Consider the following 6,000-nt stretch of genomic DNA (forward strand, 5'->3'; position numbering starts at 1 on the left):
CCGTTTCAGAGAGAAGGGCGGGCAATGTGACGATCTGGCTGTAAGTCGATTCGATAACAAATGACGAAAACGGACGGATTTCTCAGGTTTTTACTACATATGAACACTTTTCACATTCTCCCGTGCAACGCGGCTGTTAGTCCTTTTTTCATGCAAAATCTTAAGGTGCTACCTCATGTCCAAGGCACCAAAGAAGGGTAAAAAGTAATATAATTGATAACTGAAACTTGAATTGTACTGCTTCTTACTTGCGATTACATCAAATTAGAAGTTTTGTATGTGTTCTACTATGGGGCGTTTAAAGTCTCCTTTATACCGCAGCATGCGACAAACCTTTGCTGACAATGAATGTAATAGTTTCAGAGAGAAGAGCGGCCAATGTGACGATTTGGCTTTAAGTCGATTCGATAACAAACGAGGAAAACGGACGTATTTCTCAGGTTTTTACTACATATGAACACTTTTCACATTCTCCCGTGCAACGCTGCAGCTAGTCCTTCTTTCATGCAAAATCGTATGGTTCTAGCTCATGTCCAAGGCACCAAGAATGGTAAAAAGTCAATAATCGATAACAAAAACTTGAATTGTACTGCTTCTTACTGGTTATTACATCAAATTAAAAGCTTCTTCTGGGTTCTACTATGGTGCTTTTAGTGTCTCCGCATACCGCAGCACGCGAAATAGCTTTAAAGACGATACATGTAACCGTTTGAGAGGGAACAGCGGCCAATGTGACGATCTGGCTTTAATTCGATTCTATAACAAATGACGAAAACAGACAGATTTCTCAGGTTTCTACTACAATTGAACACTTTTCACATTTTTCCGTGCAATGCGGCTGCTAGTCCTCCTTTCATGCAAAATCTTAAGATCCTAGCTCGTGTCCAACGCACCAAAGAAGGGTAAAAAGTCAATAATCAATTACTAAAACTTGAATTGTACTGCTTCTTACTGGCTATTACATCAACTTAGAAGTTTCTTCTGTGTTGTACTATGCTGCTTTTCGTGTCTCCTTTATGCCGCAGCACGCAACAAAGCTTTGCAGACGATAAATGTAACTGTTTCAGAGACAGGAGCACCCCATGTGCCGATCTGGCTTTAAGTCGATTCAATAACAAACGACAAAAACGGTTGGATTTCTGAGGTTTTTACTACATATGAACACTTTTCACATTCTCCCGTGCAACGCGGCTGCTGGTCCTCCTTTCATGCAAAATCCTAAGGTCCTAGCTCATGTCCAAGGCACCAAAGAAGGGTAAAAAGTCAATAATAGATAACTAAAACTTGACTTGTACTGCTTCTTGCTGGCGATTACATAAACTTAGAAGTTTTGTATGTGTTCTACTATGGTGCGTTTAGTGTCTCATTTATACCGCAGCTCACAACAAACCTTTGCTGACGATGAATGTAATAGTTTCAGAGAGAAGAGCGGCCAATTTGACGATCTATCTTTAAGTCGATTCGATAACAAATGACGAAAACGGACGGATTTCTCACGTTTTTACTATATACGAACACTTTTCACATTCCCCCATCCAACGCGGTAGCTAGTCCTCCTTTCATGCAAAATCTTGAGGTCCTATCTCATGTCCAAGGCACCAAAGAAGGGTAAAAAGTTAATATTCGATAACTAAAACTTGAATTGTACTGCTTCTGACTGGCTAATACATCAACTTAGAAGTTTCTTCTGTGTGCTAATATGGTGCTTTTAGTGTCACCGGATACCGCAGCACGCAACATAGCTTTGCAGACGACAAATGTAACCGTTTCAGAGAGAAGGGCGGGCAGTGTGACGATCTGGCTTTAAGTCGATTCGATAACAAATGACGAAAACGGACTTATTTCTCTGGTATTTACTACATATGAAAACGTTTCACATTCCCACGTGTAACGCGGCTGCTAGTCCTCCTTTCATGCACAATCTTAAGGTCCTAGCTCATGTCCAAGGCACCAAAAATGGGTAAAAAGTCAATAATCGATAACTAGAACTTCAATTGTACTGCTTCTTACTGGCTATTACATCAACTTAGTACCTCCTTCTGTGGTCTACTATGGTGCTTTTAGTGTCTCCGCATACCGCAGCACGTCACATAGCATTGCAGGCGATAAATGTAACCGTTTCAAAGAGAAGAGCGGCCAATATGACGATCTGGCTTTAAGTCGATTCGATAACAAATGACGAAAATGAACGGATTTCTCAGGTTTTTACTACATATGAACATTTTTCACATTCTCCCGTGCAACGCGGCTGCTAGTCCTCGTTTCGCGCAAAATCTTAAGTTCCTAGCTCATGTCCAAGGCACCAAAGAACAGTAAAATGTAAAGAATCGATACCTAAAACTTGAATTGTACTACTTATTACTGGCTACTACATAAACTTACAAGACTTATCTGTGTTCTACTATGGTGCTTTTAGTGTCTCCGCATACGGCAGCACGCGACATAGCTTTCCAGACGATAAATGTAATCGTTTCAGACAGAAGTGCGGCCAGTGTGACGTTCTGGCTTTAGGTCCTTCGATAACAAATGAGGAAAACGGACGGATTTCTCAGGTTTTTACTACATATGAACACTTTTCACATTCTACCATGCTACTCGTCTGCTAGTCCTCCTTTCATGCAGAATCTTATGTTCCTAGCTCATGTCCAAGGCACCAAAGGAGGGTAAAAAGTCAATAATCGATACATAAAACTTGAATTGTACTACATCTTACAAGCTATTACATCAACTTAGAAGCTTTATCTGTGTTCTACTATGGTGCTTTTAGCGTCTCCGCATACCGCAGCACGCGTCGTAGCTTTGCATACGATAAGTACAACCGTTTCAGAGAGAAGAGCGGCCAATTTGACGATCTGGCTTTAAGTCGATTCTATAACAAATGACGAAAACGGACGGATTTCTCAGGTTTTTACTACATATGAACACTTTTCACATTCTCTCGTGCAACGCGGCTGCTAGTCCTCCTGTCATGCAGAATCTTAGGGTCCTAGCTCAAGTCGTAGCCACCAACGATGGTTAATAAGTCAATAATCGATAACTAAAACTTGAATTGTAATACTTCTTACTGGCTATTACATCAAATTGGAAGCTTCATCTGTGTTCTACTATGCTGCTTTTAGTGTCTCCTCATACCGCAGCACGCGACATAGCTTTGCAGACGATAAGAACAACCGTTTCAGAGAGAAGAGCGGCCAATGTGAAGATCTGGCTTTAAGTCGATTCGATAACAAATGACGAAAACGGACGGATTTCTCAGGTTTTTACAACATATGAACACTTTTCACATTCTCCCGTGCAACGCGGCTGCTAGTCCTCTTTTCATGCAAAATCTTAAGTTACTAGCTCATGTCCAAGTCGCCAAAAAAGGGTAAAAAGTCAATAATCGATACCTAAAACTTGAATTGTACTACATCGTACTGCCTATTACATCAACTTAGAAGCTTAATCTGTGTTCTACTATGGTGCTTTTAGTGTCTCCGACATAGCTTTGCAGACGATAAATGTAATCGTTTCAGACAGAAGTGCGGCCAGTGTGACGTTCTGGCTTTAGGTCCTTCGATAACAAATGAGGAAAACGGACGGATTTCTCAGGTTTTTACTACATATGAACACTTTTCACATTCTACCATGCTACTCGTCTGCTAGTCCTCCTTTCATGCAGAATCTTATGTTCCTAGCTCATGTCCAAGCCACCAAAGAAGGGTAAAAAGTCAATAATCGATACCTAAAACTTGAATTGCATTACTTCTTACTGGCTATTACATCATTTTAGAACCTTCATCTGTGTTCTACTATGGTGCTTTTAGTGTCTCCGCATATCGCAGCACGCGACATAGCTTTGCACTCGATAAATGTAACCGTTTCAGAGGGAAGAGCGGCCAATGTGACGATCTCGCATTAAGTCGATTTGATAACAAATGACAAAAACGGTCAGATTTCTCAGGTTTTTACTACATATGAACATTTTTCAAATTCTCCCGTGCAACGCGGCTGCTAGTCCTCGTTTCGCGCAAAATCTTAAGTTCCTAGCTCATGTCCAAGGCACCAAAGAAGGGTAAAATGTAAAGAATCGATACCTAAAACTTGAATTGTACTACTTATTACTGGCTACTACATAAACTTAGAAGACTTATCTCTGTTCTACTATGGTGCTTTTAGCGTCTCCGCATACCGCAGCACGCGTCGTAGCTTTGCATACGATAAATGTAACCGTTTCATTCGGAAGTGCGGCCAGTGTGACGGTCTGGCTATAAGTCGATTCGATAACAAATGACAAAAAGGGACGGATTTCTCAGGTTTTTAATACATATGAACACTTTTCACATTCTCTCGTGCAACGCGGCTGCTAGTCCTCCTTTCATGCAAAATCTTAAGTCCCTAGCTCATGTCCAAGGCACCAAAGGAGTGTAAAAAGTCAATAATCGATACCTAAAACTTGAATTGTACTACTTCTTACTGGCTATTACATCAACTTAGAAGCTTCATCTGTGTTCTACTATGGTGCGTTTAGTGTCTCCGCATACCGCAGAACGCGAGATAGTATTGCAGACGATAAGTACAACCGTTTCAGAGAGAAGAGCGGCCAATGTGACGATCTGGCTTTAAGTCGATTCGATAACAAATGACGAAAACGGACGGATTTCTCAGGGTTTTACTACATATGAACACTTTTCACATTCTCCCGTGCAACGCGGCTGCGAGTCCTCCTTTCATGCAAAATCTTAAGTTACTAGCTCATGTCCAAGGCGCCAAAGAAGGGTAAAAAGTCAATAATCGATACCTAAAACTTGAATTGTACTACATCTTACTGCCTATTACATCAACTTAGAAGCTTAATCTGTGTTCTACTATGGTGCTTTTAGTGTCTCCGGATACCACAGCACGCGACATAGCTTTGCAGACGATAAATGTAACCGTTTCAGACAGAAGTGCGGCCAATGTGACTTTCTGGCTTTACGTCGATTCGATAACAAATGACGAAAACGAACGGATTTCTCCGGTTTATACTACATATGAAAACTTTTCACATTCTCCCATGCAACGCGGCTGCTGGTCTTCCTTTCATGTAAAATCTTAAGTTCGTAGCTCATGTCCAATTCACCAAAGAAGGGTAAAAAATCAATAATCGATACCTAAAACTTGAATTGTACTACATCTTATTGGCTATTACATCAACTTAGAAGCTTCATCTGTGTTCTACTATGGTGCTTTTAGTGTCTCCGCATACCGCAGCACGCGACATAGCTTTGCAGACGATAAGTACAACCGTTTCAAAGAGAAGAGCATCCAATTTGATGATCTGGCTTTAAGTCGATTCTATAACAAATGACGAAAACGGACGGATTTCTCAGGTTTTTACTACATATGAACACTTTACATATTCTCCCGTACAACTCGACTGCTAGGTCTCCTTTCATGCAAAATCTTAAGTTCCTAGCTCATGTCCAAGGCAGCAGAGCCAGCTAAAAAGTCAGTAATCGGTACCTAAAACTTGAATTGTACTATTTCTTACTAGCTATTACATCAACTTAGAAGCTTCATCTGTGTTCTACTATGGTGCTTTTAGTGTCTCCGCAAGTCGCAGCACGCGACATAGCTTTGCACACGATAAATGTAACCGTTTCAGAGGCAAGAGCGGCCAATGTGACGATCTCGCTTTAAGTAGATTTGATAACAAATGACGAAAACGGACGGATCTCTCAGGTTTTTACTACATATGGACACTTTTCACATTCTCCTGTGAAACTCGGCTGCTAGTCCTCCTTTCATGCAGAATCTTAAGGTCCTAACTCATGTCCAAGGCACCAAAGCCAGCTTAAAAGTCAATAATCGATACCTTAAACTTCAATTGTACTACTTCTTACTGGCTATTACATCAACTTAGAAGCTTCATCTGTGTTCTACTATGGTGCTTTTAGTGTCTCCGCATACCGCAGCACGCGACATAGCTTTGCAGACGATAAGTACAACCGTTTCAGAGAGAAGAGCGGCCAATTTGAT

This window comes from Schistocerca gregaria, unplaced genomic scaffold (genome assembly GCF_023897955.1).
Source record: "Schistocerca gregaria isolate iqSchGreg1 unplaced genomic scaffold, iqSchGreg1.2 ptg000244l, whole genome shotgun sequence".
Lineage (NCBI taxonomy): Eukaryota > Metazoa > Arthropoda > Insecta > Orthoptera > Acrididae > Schistocerca > Schistocerca gregaria.